A 17055-nucleotide genomic window follows, 5' to 3' on the forward strand; every position below is an offset into this window, starting at 1 on the left:
ATATTCGGGCCCCTGGAGGATATGTAACACATTACAACATTGCATTAAAATTTAGGCAATCCTGCTCTGGCTCTCTAGCTTATACATTTCTTTTACTATGTTCAAATTGCCCATGAATCGTGTAAATCGATACTAAGCATGCATTCCTGACACACCGCTATATGCAGCCTTAGAGATAATCGGTGTAAACAGGCACTTTTACTTCATAATAATAGGCACATATTCTATCAAAGGAAAATTGAGAGTAAAAATACGCCAACAAAACACAGCAAAATGACAAATAGAAGCCTGCCCTCTGATCTCACCCACAAAGCTCCACTGATATGCTCAGAACAGTGGTGCCAGTAGTGTAATGTTATGAATACTTATTATGTGCACGTGTGCCCAAAGGCACCATGACGCGAGGTAGTACATAGCAGAACCATAGAGAGAAGCAGGAGAATACAATCAGCCGAAGAGTGTAGTCATAAGAAGATGGCAGAAAGCTAAGTGGTTCTCAGTGAATTTAAGCTTGAGAGGGAGGCTATTCCCAAGCCTACCTGCAGCAACTGAGAAGGCTCTAACACCCACTCTCTGGAGACAGAACTTAGGAACCACCACCAGTCGCTCGTTACAAGAACAAAGTGGCGGATTAGGAACATAAGGCAAGCACTTATCTTGAAGAGATTTTGGTCCCACTTAGTAAACTGTGATGAACAATGCATTATGCTTTAAAAGTAATCCATTGCTGCACTGGAAGCCAGTGCAGGTGGTGCAGTACCGGACTGATGTGAGCACCATATGGGGTACCAGTCGGAACTCGACAGCTAGATTTTGGAGAAGTTGTAGACGTTGAATCAAACCCACCGGCTGAGCCCAAGAAAAGGGCATTGCAATAGTCTATCCTCCTTGAGACTAATACAGCCACCAGCGGAGGGCACAGACAGTTCGGAAGAAAGGGCAAAAACTCAGCGAAGAACACGCAACAAAAAGTCACCAGACTGGCACACCGCATTAACCTGTGCCACCATAGACCGTGCTGAGGAAAGGTAGAATCCCACATTTATCACCACTGTAACTGGAATAGGAAGAGTGCCCAAAAAAGCAGGCCAAAAGGAAGAAGACCAAGATTCTGGAGCGACCGAGGAATCCACCATCAGGACCTCCGTTGTGTCCCTGTTCAACTTGAGCCAACTGGTTTTCATCCACTCCCCCACGGCAAACTGACACTCATGCAAACGGGACAACACACCAGCTCGGTCAAGATCTAAACGGACCAGGATTTGTGTGTCGTCTGCGTAAGAATAGCACCTAAAGCCGTGAGAGCGGATGAGGACAATCGGTGAGCAGATGTAGATGTTAAATAACATCGGGGACAAGGCGGAGCCCTGGGGGACACCACAGAACAAAGAGTGAACAGAAGACAGAAAAGGAGGAAGAGAAACGGACTGGCCTTGAACGCCCAAGAAGGAGGTAAACCAGGCCGGCACAGGGCCAGATATCTATAACGCTGCTAGCCCAGAGAGGAGGAGGGGGTGATAGACTGTATCGAAAGCCAATGAAAGGTCGAGCAAAATTAGGGCACCCACTCCTCCACTGTCAGCCAGACTAACCAGATCGTCCATGACGGAAACTAAAACACTCTCTGTACCCCTTCCTGGTTGAAAGCAAGACTGAAAAGGATCAAGAATTAAGAATGATTCTAGAAAGGAAGAAAGAAGAGGTGAAATCAAAGCTTCCAGAAGCTTCATAAAGAAAGGCAGTAAAGAAAAAGGTCAGAAATTAGACAGAATACAATCATCAGGATTACTTTTTAAGCAAAGGGATTACAGTGGCTTGCTTTAGCTCAGCTGGAATAAACCCATGGCTGCAAGAGTGATTCAGAGCCGGGTAACTATAGGAATAATCCTAGGCAGGAGATCCTGCAGGACAAAGGAACCGGATCCGAGGGGGCAGCCAATTTAATACGGGAGATAACAGATAAGACCGCCTCATCAGTAAATACTTGAAAAGTATCCCAGCTAGCCGTAGTTGGCAGGCTAATGTCAACCACCGGAGACTGGGGCTGAGCGATCTCCGTGAAGTTTCGAATATCCACAATTTTTGACTGAAATAATCTGCCAGCGCATCACCGCAAGACTGGGATGGCGGCGCTGTTGGAAGAAAGCGTGAATGGATTGATTTAGCGCACCTTCTGTCTTATGAGTAAAAAACTGTTGTTTAGTGGTGTTAATCGGCAGGTAATAGCTTCAAGACAGCGAAGTGAAGATAACTTTGTTGGTAGGATTATAAGCCAGGCGCCACTTGCACTCGGCTTGGCGAACCTTAAGCTTTGCAGCTCTCGGATCGTCTGAAAAACAAGGTTGAGAAGGGCAACCACACACCTTTTGTGAGTTTCAGTGGGGCAAAGAGTTTGCCAGCTTGCAGCAAAGAAGAGGACAAAGTTGATAAATCAACATTACTCTCTGTAATACAACTTGCCATAACTGAAGCAGCAACGTAAGACATATTAACACTATGCCAGTTCCTCCTAAAAATTGAACGCTTCACAGGGGGCAGAGGCCAAGTCATAAGAAGCAGCGAGAAGGAGACCAAGTATTAGTCTGTCCAGATGAGTGGCATAGCAGCAGAAACCACTATGTCTGGATTGGCTGAGAATACAAGATCCAGAATAACACCCAACTAATGGGTGGGATCGGTTATAAGTTGTTTAAGCCCACGATCTAGAAAACCATCAAGGAACTGCTTAAGAGATGGAACCAATGGAAGGTTCACCCTAATATTAAAATCCTCCAGCGCAATAAAGTTAGAATACTTTAGTTGCAATGAGGCCATGATTTCCAGGAGTAGCTGTAAAAAAGTAGAATACATACCCAGAGGACGGTAAACCAAAAGAAGGTGAACCGACTGCAACGCATATAGTCACCTTAACTAATAATGACTCCATAGCCAATGCATGAGGCAGGGGTATTACATTAGTTCCAAGCGTAGACTTAAAGATAATGGCACCCCCATGGGTGGGCTGCAACTCTGTGTGCATGCAAAATACTAAAACCATCAGCCAAAAATTGTGGAAACATTGGAGCTGATGACTCAGTTGTCCACGTGTCAGTGATGCATAGTACATCAAGATCTACCGTAAGCAAGTCCTGTATGTAGCTAGGATGTGCTACCATTGACCGGGTATTAACCAGTTTCACCTTAAAAGCAGGTGTGGGTACCCTCCCAACTGCACATGTTACTGGGGGGGCGCATAAACCAACCCGCAGCGAACAGCATATTAGCAGGCGCCATCCCTAGCAGCGAACTATGTGTATAAGACATCTGTCCCGTCTGGAACCCGGATGGGCCCAGACGGGCTTAACTTCGGCGCGTACTAGGCATGCCTGCTGCGCTGTCCATGAGGACAGCATATAAATGTGGTTTGAAGTCACGTGACCGCGAGATATCGTGCAGGCAGAGAAAGACTCTGTGAGTGGTGTTTGAAAACAGACTACGCCCCTAAAAGTATGCTCATGCACAGAAGCCCTCGGATTCCCCAACAAGTAAGTATTCATTGGGATATTTGGGGTGAAGGGTGACACACACAGAGAAAAACCATGTAAAATAAGCTTTAAGTAAAGTTAAAAATAATGGCAACGCTTCCCGCTGCAGTAACACTATTACAGTAACGCTAGTGCCACAGGAAGTAGCTCCACTATGCAGGCACGCTCTCAAAGGAGATCAAGACGCATAAGGGAGTGAAGCAGGGTTGTCCGTTGGCTGCTGCAATCTTTAGCCTCTTCATATCAGATATTGGGGACGCTATAAACTCTGTGCGATCATTTCCACCTAAGCTTCACAAGTCCCACATTAGCTGGTTACTATATGCGGATGACTTGATTTTACTGGATGTAACATCTGTCGGCCTTCAGAGAAAGTTAGATGCAATCCAAAAATATGTGACCACGAATCAATTGGAGATTAATACCTCCAATGTGAAATCATGATGTTAAACAACTTGAGAACAGTGCGAATCAAAAACAAAAAGTAAAGTCACCTGGAAGTTGGGGAAAGAAGCCTTAGGCCTGTCAAGTAATGTAAAATATCTAGGGATGCAAATAAGTTCTAGCCTAAATGACGGCCCATGGATCACTGAAATTAAGAGGAAAAGCCACCAACTGTCCAATCAAGCTCTTGTTTTGAATAAAAGATTTGGAAGGTTTTCTCTAATTCCAGTACGAAACTTTTTCCAAAAAAAAGTCTCCCCAATATTAACATATGGAGAAGAAAACGCGCTGGGTTCTCCTTACTCGCTGTGGACTACATTGGAGAAAATGTTTTGCATTGAGCTACGGCATGTATAAGGTATGAACTGGCTTTAACCTCTTTTCATGCTAGAATTTGCTGGAATCTTCTATCTTTATATCGTAAGACACGAAAATGTGAGAAAATTCAAATCTTACATGACGCACCCTCTGAGGAAAACAACATGATCTCAATGTGGGCTAAGCGTTGTGAAGATCTTCTCGTGGAGTATGATATTAATGTGGACACATTGCACGACATCCCTAATGCTGCAAAGCTAAAAATCTGGCATGCTGACTGGGAGGTCACCTGTGCACAAAGAATTGCTAATACTCTCATGATTGATGTACCGAGTGAAGCGAGGGGGTACAACGGCCTTTAAATATACATCGGTTTGTTTCTGAGTGCAAATGCAAGGAGAGTGTTCATGCTGTTTAGATTGAACGCTTTTAAAACTAAAGAGCGGCTCAAAGTTTGGGAAAGTAACACACTCTTAGACACAACTTGTAGACTATGCTCACGCAACGTGGAGACCCTCAAACATTTGGTTCTGTTTTGTGGCAATTTGAGGGATCTGCGATCAATCTATCTGGGCCCATGGGCTCAGAAACACCCTTTACTATGTGCTGAGGAATGGTGGGAGAAAATGTTCAATGGGATTGATATGAAGTTGATACTGCCATTAACGTCTTTTCTAATAGAGATAGAAAGCTTGCTGAAAACAGACTTAATTTAATCCTAATGATGGATTTAAGGGAAAGACGCAAGAGTTGAACATGGTCCGGTAGGCATGAGTGGACCCAAGAGTTAGATTGTGATGGGATCGATATTTGTATGAATTGTCTTTTTTTTAATTAAAGGTTTGATTTGAAACCAATTAAAATATTGACATTTTTTTAAAAAAGGTAGCTCCACTATTATTTCTGCCTGATCTGAAGAGGCAAGAATGTATTTTTAATGTGCATGAATAACTAGGTGCAAATAACTATTTATGACAAACATTTCTGTTTTAGAGTTAAAAAATATGTTGGGGAATGGGACTTACTTTTTTACTCCCTAAAAATAATTGTACTCTTTAATAAGAGGGAGTTAAGTTCTCCTACTTCAGAATCTTATCTGGATGACTGGCTATAACTGTAGGTCCAGGCCCCTCAAGTTGAGGGGAGACTGCTTATCTAGAATTCCTTCTCTGACTCTGGGTCCAACATTATCTTTTCTCCCATCAGATTCAGGAAAAACTCCTAATCCGAAAATGGTGATGGTTTCACAAATATTCAATCATTTTTCTTTTTTTTTATTTATTTTTTTATTTATTGTGCACTAGCCAATTTTATTTACTTTTAGCACAGTATACAAAATATATACAAAATATACACATTCAATTCATATTTACAAATAGACAATCAAAACAGTAAAACTAAAAAAGGAAAAAGAAAAACTAAAAGAAAAAAAGCACATAATACCTTACATAATATATCTTCATTGTCACACTTATCACAAATGTCACTGGTGCCCCCTTCTTTATCTCTGATGGATAGTATCTCGAGGGTTGGGATTAAATTTAATTAAAATATCAAAAAGGATGATCTTGTGTATGGATCAGGTGATGATTTACTTAAGTAGGCAGGTAGGACCGACAATCGTTTAACCACCACTGAGAATGAAGCCAATACCTTAGCCTGCCTCATAGTGTCTATTGTACCTATCCAATCCCATCGCTTCAATTGTTCCTTAACTTTGGATGGATTTGGACTAGAAGATCCACGGAACAATTGATCTAGCCAATATCTCAGACCATTTTGTCTTAAATTTAACCAGAAACCAATTATCCGCATGCTGCATTGAGAGAGCCACATACTCGTAGAGAGAACTCTTTTGGGGGGTCCAAAATAAACCTATACAGGTAGATCCACTTCCACTCCATCCGTGATCTAAGAGATGACAAACCTAGTTCATATCTGAGGCATGCTATTGGGACACAATTCGGGAGGCTTAAAGTTTGCTTCCATAATTTCGCCTCTATTACATCCCAATCTACATCCACAGATATTGGATTTGAATCCAAACCAAACATTATGGGAACCACCTTTCCTATGTAAAGCCTTACAAGCGGCAGTATAGAAAATTTACAAAATCTTGATTTAATTCTTTTCATTTGGGCTTCCAGCTTCATGACTTTTAAGTCAATAGTTAGTAGAAGATGGCTTTTAGTTGGAAAGGATTCAATTGAAGTTCCTGAGTAGGTCAGTTCAAATACAATTTCTATGGGGAGGTGATCCAATTCCCAGTTGTAGGACTTCACTACCTTTTTCCGATGTTTAAATATTAGCACCTTAGACCTTGCTCGGTTAATAGTTAGGTTATTATTACAAGCATAGGTCTCCATTGCAGACAGAAGACGTTGCAGCCCAACCTGGGAGTGATCTAAAACTACGTGATTTGCGTAGGCTAAGCAATTGATTTTTGTATTTCCAATACAGGGGGCAATTAGGCCTATCTCAAGCAGCCATCTAGACAAGTCGGCCATAAAAAGAATTTTAAAAATAGGGGAGCTATCGGGCACCACTGACGCACTCCCCTTTTAATCTTAATAGGGCATGACAATGATCCAGATCTAGATAATCTAACACACATTGTTGTATCAACATTTAATTCTCTCAAAATTGATACTAAATTTGGAGGAACCCCCTCCCCCCGGCGTCTAATTTCTTCCACAGGAGATTCGTGTTCATTTTGTTGAACCCCTGGGAGAGGTCAATCCATGCCCCAAAGAGGTGGGGGGACCCTTTAGAAGAGAATTTGCACTTAAGCAGCTCAAAACCAGGCCATTCTGTGATGTTGACAGACCCTTCCCGAAACCGGTTTGCTGCCTTGGAGTAATTCTCTGGGATTTGGGCCAGGTCTCCAGCTCTCCCAATTTTATGCCGTCAAAAATGTTACTGTCGGCATCTAAGAGCAATAATTTGAAGCTAATAATCGATCCCCCTTCTTGTAAATTGGTATCACAATGGACTGCTTCCACGATTCTGGCAATTTCTTTGAGGAAATTGTTATCAAATAATTGTTTTAACACCCGCGCCCAAGTTGGTGGATTCATTTTTAGGATTGAATTACTAAATCCATTTGGGCCCACCGCTCTAGAAGACAAGGATTTCCTTATTAACATTTCAAGATCTGTCGTGGTAAATGCAAGCGGCCATTTGGAGATAATATTTGTCTCAGTAGTCGATTTATCAAAAGATCCATAGACCTCTGAGAAGTGATCGACCCACAACTGTTCTTGAATGATAGATTCCTGTTTCTGACCAGGAGAATAATAGTTGGATCCAACCATTGTCCAGAAGTTTCTGGAGTTCCTCAGGCATAATGAGCGGAGCATTCTTTCACGGTCTTGTTGAAGTACAATGTGCCTGTATGATCGGATCCAATTTCTATAGTTGTTCAGGGTTCTCACAGCTTCTCTATAGGTTGGTTTATTTATTTATAAAGCGCTCCAGACCCTGAGGTAACTGGGCGCATTACAAGACAGCTTAAGATACATATACAGCAAATGTTGAGGCAGACATGCGATGCACAAACATGAATCAGGGATACATACAAATAAGTGACAATAATTGACAGTTAGAGGTCTCTGGATCACGGTGCGTTTTTCTTAACACCACCCTTTTTTGCCTTAAACTTTTCTTCTGTTCCAGAATTCGAACATTGAAGGAGTGTTTCTGCGCCATATGTGGTTTTTGAAGCTGGGCATCTGGTGAATTCAAATTTGACAGGAAGGAGAAAAAGACCTCTGGATTACAGTATCCCGACAATTGCTGATCAGAGAGTCGATCAACCATATAATTCAACTTATTAATAAGCAGTTTCCTCCCTCTGCCAAATTTCCTAATGTAATTACCAGCCAGATTGGAGGACAATTTGTGGGTATAGAGAGACCCCACTGAATCGCACTCAAAACACAGGGTCGCTTCTAGCATCGCATGATCATCAATATTACCATCTCCTATTTGAAATTTTTGACAACTCTCAAAGATTTCTCCAGAGGAAAAGAAGTAGTCCATCGTTGAGAAAAAGGTTCCCAAGTGCCAAGGTGGAATGCTCGGGATGTCCCCCCAGATGTTACCATTAGACAGACGTAAATCCTAGTCCCTCATAAAACTTACCCACGTTATGCCATTACTAGTTTTCCACCGGATACTTTCTGTACATGGGTCTTGTGTACAAATAATATTGTGAGTTCAGACCTCCCGCAACAATGATTTCATCTGCTGGATATTGGGAGGAGCACTCAACTAAACAATCTGAGAGAGTTTACAAGAACTCTGTACTCAGGGGTTCCAATACAGATTTACAACTATCCAGCTTGTACCAGATTTAGTGCCTCTTTTGACTGCTCTTACTATTAAGATACCCTGCCTTTCATTAGATAATAAACTTGAGACATTAAAGGCATCGTTCTTCCAAGCAATGAGCATGCCCCCCTGTTGATCTGCCACCTCCCGAACCCTGTGCCAACTGTTGGAACGTAGAAAACCCATCAATCCCCATTGACCAAGTCAGCCATGTCTCCTGAAACAAAATCAAATCAAAAGTCTTGAATATATGGGTTTTTCTAGGCTCTTGAGAGAAGCAGGCATAGCCTCTGGTGTTCCATGAGAGTACATTAATCTGGCTATTTACTAGAGCTTCTGCTAACTCATACTCGTATTTAATAATGTCACCTCTTCTCTGAGAATGAACAACATCTAACATAGCTTTTTATTACGGTTTGTAACCCACTCAGGAACTCAATCACTTGTTATCTTGTGGTAAGAATAGTCCACCCTGAAATGACAGCAAATCTCCTGTGAGGAAGAGGACCAATAGCAACTATTGGGGTGTGGAATCATTTTATGAGGGTTGCTGAAACTGCAATGACTGCAGCAGTGGGTCATTGATTCTCTAAATTAATGTCAGTAAGCATGCTGGAGTATCTTTTTTTGGCAATGAATGCTGACTGAATGTACAAAGCCTAATTTCACGCCAGATCAATATGTATATATTTGTTTTGCATAAATGATTCTATTAAAAGTAATGGCTACATTATTTTTGTCTTCATCATTGCATAACATTTCAATTGCATTTGGGGACCAATCTATTGCTATGTATGAAACGCTTAGGTATGTTTCTGTACTCAGATGATGCAATTTATCAGTGTTAAGTTGCCCTCTGCTGTCCATATGGCAAAGTGCACCTCTGAGAGCAGATTTAGTTTTAATAATTTTGAAACAAATAATCATATATCTGAATAAATGCACCATGTATTATGAATGTCATATTAAATTAATGTTCAAGTCTAAATAGAACATTAAAGAGATTACATTCCACCAAAAGAAGTATTTATTATTTATTAACTACAGTTTGAGAAGTGGGGGTGGAAAGAAATAATTTCAAGTTACTTCTTTCTAACCCCACTTCTCTTCACACAGGGCATGGCGGTTCGTGTCAGTGAACAGTTAATTACCGGATCAACGTTTTAACGCTGTAGGATGCATGCCTCCTCATGAGCTAAAGCTGAAAGTAGGTGCCCTAATTATGCTATTACGCATCTTATGCCATCACATAGACTCTGCAACGGAACAAGGTTGACAATAACGCGCCTACAAAGAAACATTATGGAGGCCTGTGTAATTGATGGATTAAACTTATACTGTGCATACCTCTCATTCCATCGGATACCAATATGCCTTTCAAATTCAAAAGAAGACCGTTTCCTATACGTTTACCTTTTTCAATTACAGGGATCTACGCCCCCTTCCTGGAAGCGATCGGGGTAATTCCGATATTTAAGAAGGGGGACAGAGGTGACCCTATGAATTACCAACCAATATTGACCTTTAAGATATGTTAGAATGGCGCAGCGTATGTTCCGCCAGGAACAGCTAGTATCTATCAAAACTATTGAAGGCGGATTGACCTTATTGTACTCATCTTGACTTTCATCAGTATTACCATCTATCTATGTTGCTCATATTGGCCAAACAAATCCATATATACTCTGTAATTGAACCAAACATCTAAACTGAACAAGGAGATGTGCAATTGATGTCTTTCATTGCCATGATAGGCATCCATGACCCAAATTCATTTTTACTTTCATCTGTGTGGTCATGGTTAACTAATCACATAATATTTTCTACTAATGGGTCTACCAGAAGTAAGAAGACCTAAAAGGTAGTTGAGAAACAGAAAAGTTGAGGGTTTTACTAGAGCTAAGGGTGCCAAGCGGTGGAGTAGCAGGAGATGGAGGACGACATTTGGGAGTTGGTAGGTTAGTTCATAGATTGATTTGAATATAAGAAGTACTATTTTGTAAAGGGAATGTTGCACATGCAGAGCAGCCGGCACGACAAAGGTTGTGATGAGAGTGGGGTAGAGGAGATTGTTGCATGTAGCAAAGTTGAGGATTTAGTGAAGGGGTGCAAAAAATTAGAGCTGGCGGCCCAAGAGGAAGCTCGATAAATAGTAAATTTAACTGAGTGCAACAGTGAAATAGGGTTTTGGCTGAGTAGTAGATGAGTGGGAGAGTGATATTGATGTTCAGTAGGTTGAGCCCAGCCACCATGGCATTCACCATTACAAAGTGTTGGAGTCTGACAATCCCAAGCTTTGGCGCCTTAGAGGATGGGTTGAGAAAGTCAAGGGAAAAGGATGTTGTAGAGAGGAGAAGGAATGGGATGGAGCTCTGAGAGTTGATGGATGCATTCTTCTTTTAGTAGTATTGGGTATATTCAGAACATCATCCTTGTACATCACATAACAGCAGTAGCATGCATTACAAAGAATCATAATATAAATAACATTAAATAATTGTCTATTTGTTCCCAGGACAAAATGCAATGCATAAAAGACAACCTACAAAATATAAAAAACATAATTACGGTTAGGTTAGTAGTCAGGAGAACATAGGTGTGTGAAGAGGAGCTGGCAGTAGAGCACAGTATTGATTCCTAAGTATTAGCATACGTTATAGGCGTTGACTCCCTTCTGTTCTGCACATTGTTGCTTCACAATTCTAAAATCTTTCATTTCATGGCAGGCTGCTATTTAATTGGTGCAGTTCAGTTATATATTACAGATTGGTTAAGTGCTGCTGTTGCTTCACCCCTTATTTGTTTTTATAATTAGAACAAGCTATACTTTTGAATATTGCCACCTCTCGGCTGGGAAACCCCAGAATTACTTTTTAAACAACTGAATAGCATTTGATTTTTTTTTGTATTTGTATTTGTATGTGTATTTATTTGAAGAACAGGGATGTCTGTTTCTAACAGAAATGATTTGCAATCATACATTAACAGAGGGCAGAGGCATTCCCACATAGGGTGTCTTTACAACCTGTACAATAGCACAAAGATGGGAACAAGTGGTGAGCCAGTTTATGACGGTGTACAAAAGTGGGGCATATTCCAGGGACGAAACAAAGAAAAATAAATTGTATTAGAAAATCAGTGACTTACAAAAGTAACATTGACCTAAGGGGGCAAGAGCTTCAAACTAAAGAGGATTAATATATAAATATACAAACTTACATTATTAAGCGTCACTGGGGGAAACGGTGGAGTCAGGAAGGGAGAATGGGTAGAGGGCAGGGGAAGCTCCTTCTTTAGCAAATAAGTGATGTTTAAACCAAGCTTTAAAGAGATCCACAGTTGGGCTGGCTTTGCTTGTTATGGGCAGTGGGCTCCAGTGGAACGCGGCGAGTAGGGAGAACTAGCGGAAGCAAGAGGAGGCACAGGGTGGGTATAAAACGGTGAGGTTGATGCTGAGCAGGATCGGAAGAAACAACATGGCGCATAAACTGAGATCCAGTGAGACGGGTACTGATGAGCAAGACATTTAATAGCTTTGTAGACTAGGAGAAGGAACTTAAAAGAGAGTGATTGTACATTGAGACCCAACAAGCATGTTATTGGTATTCAGAAGTCGTGGAGGATCCGAGTAGGTTGTAGAGAGCTTGGGTAGCAAAGTTGAGGACTTTGTGTAGAGGGAGAAAAGAGTAGATGGGAAGACCAAGGAGTAGGCTTGAGCAGTTGCCATGTTTGCTGAGCTCGAGAGTGGAGAAAAAGACAAATTTTCCGAATGTAAGAGGTTAATACAAGTAGCCGAGGCAGTGGTGTTGATTAATTGTTTCAGTGGTAGGTCACTATCAAAGAGGACTGCAAGATTGGGAGCCTTGGCTGAGGTAACAAGATGTTCAAATGGGAAGGAGATAGGAGAGGGTAGGGATGGCATTGGAAGCCGGGAGAAAGATAGCTTCTGTTTTTTAAGAGTTCAGCATAAGGCAGTTGAGAGCCATCCAGTGACCAATTACAGTGAGACAGTTTGTAATCAATTCAGAGATGGCTGGGGCGAAGGAGGGAAATGAGAACAATATTTGAGTGCCATCAGCACAAAGGTGATAGTGAAAGTCTTCCTAGGGCAGAGCTATAGAGGGTGAAGAGCCGAGTTCCAAGGACTAATCCTTAGGTGACGCCGAAGGGGAGAGGGGTGGCATTGTACGTTTACAAGTTCCAAAAGACTTTAAAGGGTCAACCTTCCAGGTAGGAGGTGATCAAGGCAATGGCAGATTTTCAAAACCCAAGATCCTGGCGAGTGAGCAGGAGAGAGGAGTGGTCAACAGTGTTGAAAGCGGCAGAAAGGTTCAAAAGGATGAGCAAAAGTGTATAGATACAAGTTACAAGAGTATAGAAGATACTGCAGTACAAGATGCAAGAGTATAGAAGCTTCATCACCCTGTTTAAACATAACCTGTTTTAACAGGCTTCTAAGCCTATGCCTTTCAGCATATCCACAGCCCTCTCATTAGGACTCATCCAGTGCTGCCTGTCTGCATTCCAAAAACGTACATTCAGACTTTTTCCACCTGCTGTAGTAGAAGCCACTCGAGTTGGCTCCCGCTCAGATATCTTTGGTGGTTTGTGAGATTTTTTCTGCTTATTTAGCTAGCAGTCTGTGCCAGGGCTTGAATGTCTTTGCGTGGCGACTTTCCTTCTTGCAGCTGATCAGCAAAAAAGAAGAGGTAGCTGATTAAAACCTGAGAAAAACATGGGTCAGGAGGACCCACGTGAGTTATGTATATAGTGACTACATTGTATGAGGAAGAAATCTTCCATCTTTTCCAAGGTCCATCTGCCAGGATAAAGCAGAACAGGGAGAAAAGACTCCTGGTCCAGGATTCACAAGCCTAAGTTATGAAGGCCACAAAGACCCCAAAGAGCACTGCACATGTGATAAAAATGCAAAGGAGAAACAAACAACTAGAGATGATTCCAGTCCTGCAGAATCTAAGGGCACTAATCGATTCTTTGCTCCTGGACCATCTTTAGCATCCCCTACACGTTTTAAGGCAATGGTTGTTTCTGCACAGTCGTCAAGGGAGCCTCTGTTGAAGAATAAGAAATCGTTGTCTATGCCACAAAATTGGAGGATACAGCAGTGGAGTAGTCAGCACTGTTGGAGGAGCTAACGCAACAGTCCACATTGAGGGAGTTGTCATATGGTGATTTGCAATGCTGCCCATAGTTGATTGTGGAGGCCCAGTCAGCACTGGCACTGCCACATCGGAGCCCGTTATTGAGATCCCATCGCTGGTCCAGATCATGGCACCAGTCCAGATCTGGCTCATCGTCGAAACAGTGATGTTTGTGGTCTTCCTTGTAGCTGAACATTTTTTCCTCTTAAGTAACAGTAAAACCAGACTATGCTTCAAGGAGAGCTGGTAGCCAGGAGTATGATGGTACACCTCCTACGTTAATTAACACAATCTATTGAGTTGGTTTCTGCCTGAGCAGTTGGGTCCAGCTGAAGAGGCTCCTTTACTTCAACAGACCGTTTAATAATCAGATGAGGAGTCATTTAAAGGTGTCCAAATTGTGTTCCACCAACTCGATCACCTTCTGATGGCAGTAGCTTTTTCGGTAGCAAATCATGCACATTTGTGTATTTCTAATCTTCAGAATGAGGATTTTGTGTGGATTCGTAAGTTCAACAGGTTGAGTGAGTCAGCTTTGCTAGTACCTATTGTGCCCAAAATCTGGAAGAGGGCCTGCAAGTATTTTCGGGCACCAACATCAACATAACAAATGTCCAGTCGTTCTGAGTAGAAAATACATGGTTCCTGAGTCAGTCGGGATCATTGTGCTGTTGGAACCAGCTACGCTTTGACTCTTTTGGTTATGGCGTTGAGATGAAAGTAAAAATCACTTGCATACACATTAACCTTATCAGTAGATAAGGAGCCATGGAAGAAATCTAGTTGGTACTGAGCGAAAATGCCTCCAGTGCTCATTTCTGGCAGTCAGGACACTAATATCCCAACTCTGTACAAAAGGCCCTTATGTTGTTTCAGTTGCTTCCTGAGGAGAAGCAATGGAAGGCAGAAGATGTGTTTCTGAAAGAATTCCTGACCAACGTCAACATCATAAGTGGGGACTGTAGATTTGGTGGAAACCAGTCTAGCACGATCCAGCCCTGAGGTTGTGGTGTAGATTTTAGACTTGCCTTTAGATGTGATGAAACTCTTTGCTAAGAGTTTAGATGACATCCTGGGCAGGGATGTACACTGCAAGGGAATTGGGGGCCTTACATCCTAGCCATTCGGTTGATGGGATTGTTGTTCACTGCACCATAGGCACCCTTCAGTTTGCTCAAGGGTTTGAGCAGTATCATCCACAGAAGGGCCAATGATCTTTTGGCTCCTCACACTGAGCCTGCAGAGTCAGGGATTGAGCAGTTTCAACCACAGAGAGGCCATGGGTATTTTCAGTTCTCGCAAAGGGATCCCATATGAATACATTGGGGCAACTGTACCATTCCCGAGGCTGCCAAGCAAGCCTGACTTGTCTCTTGTCCATCCCAGAACATAGCACCCCAGTGGGAGGACGAATGGCCAATCCTCCAACATTGCGGCAGTCCACAACATTAGACAAATGTTTGCTGCATAGTGTGGCAAATGCCACACGCACTAGAATTTCAAGCAATACCCCTGTGCTTGCCATTAGCATGGAGAGGAGTGCGAAGGGAACATCTGGCAGAGTGTAGGTGGTGGAAGGTTAAAAAAAAAAAAGGGTGCCACTGACGTGATCTCAAAAAATCAAAGATGTCAGGTAGTATACTGAAGATAATTCCTACTAAAGAAAAGGTACAACGGGCACATGCATGTTATGGATTCACAAGAAATTAACAAATTAATTGTGAAAAGACATTTAATATGACACTGCACAATGTTAGAAATCTTTACTTCTGTGCCAAATACTCAGCCTAGGGGGTCTCATTGTGCTGCACCTTGCCTGGAAGTTGGTTTATTGTATCCCTGTCCATCGGATCTTCAATGTAGTCTGTGGAAGAAAGGAAAAGGAGAGGCGTGAAGTTTATCTATTTTATTTTTGTTGCTTGGATACTGTACCAAGCCCTGAGACATCTGTGTGCTTGCTTACATAGAAAGGATCAAATTTGTTAGAGATTCCAATAGTACACTCAAATGTACAATATTATTTACATAAGTGGAGGTTTTTACAAATCCCCCTTAACTCTTTGCGCTTGCTTATGTTCTGGGATGGACAAGAGACAAGCCTGACTTGTCTCTTGTCCATCCCAGAACATAGCACCCCAGTGGGAGGACAAATGGCCAATCCTCCAACATTGCGGCAGTCCACAACATTAGACAAATGTTTGCTGCATAGTGTGGCAAATGCCACACACACTAGAATTTCAAGCAATACCCCTGTGCTTGCCATTAGCATGGAGAGGAGTGCGAAGGGAACATCTGGCAGAGTGTAGGTGGTGGAAGGTTAAAAAAAAAAAGGGTGCCACTGACGTGATCTCAAAAAATCAAAGGTGTCAGGTAGTATACTGAAGATAATTCCTACTAAAGAAAAGGTACAACGGGCACATGCATGTTATGGATTCACAAGAAATTAACAAATTAATTGTGAAAAGACATTTAATATGACACTGCACAATGTTAGAAATCTTTACTTCTGTGCCAAATACTCAGCCTAGGGGGTCTCATTGTGCTGCACCTTGCCTGGAAGTTGGTTTATTGTATCCCTGTCCATCGGATCTTCAATGTAGTCTGTGGAAGAAAGGAAAAGGAGAGGCGTGAAGTTTATCTATTTTATTTTTGTTGCTTGGATACTGTACCAAGCCCTGAGACATCTGTGTGCTTGCTTACATAGAAAGGATCAAATTTGTTAGAGATTCCAATAGTACACTCAAATGTACAATATTATTTACATAAGTGGAGGTTTTTACAAATCCCCCTTAACTCTTTGCGCTTGCTTATGTTCTGGGATGGACAAGAGACAAGCCTGACTTGTCTCTTGTCCATCCCAGAACATAGCACCCCAGTGGGAGGACAAATGGCCAATCCTCCAACATTGCGGCAGTCCACAACATTAGACAAATGTTTGCTGCATAGTGTGGCAAATGCCACACACACTAGAATTTCAAGCAATACCCCTGTGCTTGCCATTAGCATGGAGAGGAGTGCGAAGGGAACATCTGGCAGAGTGTAGGTGGTGGAAGGTTAAAAAAAAAAAGGGTGCCACTGACGTGATCTCAAAAAATCAAAGGTGTCAGGTAGTATACTGAAGATAATTCCTACTAAAGAAAAGGTACAACGGGCACATGCATGTTATGGATTCACAAGAAATTAACAAATTAATTGTGAAAAGACATTTAATATGACACTGCACAATGTTAGAAATCTTTACTTCTGTGCCAAATACTCAGCCTAGGGGGTCTCAT

The 17055-nt window shown here is 42.0% G+C and overlaps 1 protein-coding gene across 2 annotated transcripts in view; it reads left to right on the plus strand.

Moving 5' to 3' along the window:
* FAM161A (FAM161 centrosomal protein A) overlaps positions 1-17055 on the plus strand; it is a 325438-nt gene that overhangs the window by 83443 nt on the left and 224940 nt on the right. The gene's annotated exons all lie outside the window — the stretch shown is intronic.

This window comes from Ambystoma mexicanum, chromosome 4q (genome assembly GCF_040938575.1).
Source record: "Ambystoma mexicanum isolate Mex_15411 chromosome 4q, UKY_AmexF1_1, whole genome shotgun sequence".
In the NCBI taxonomy this organism is placed as follows: Eukaryota; Metazoa; Chordata; class Amphibia; order Caudata; family Ambystomatidae; genus Ambystoma; species Ambystoma mexicanum.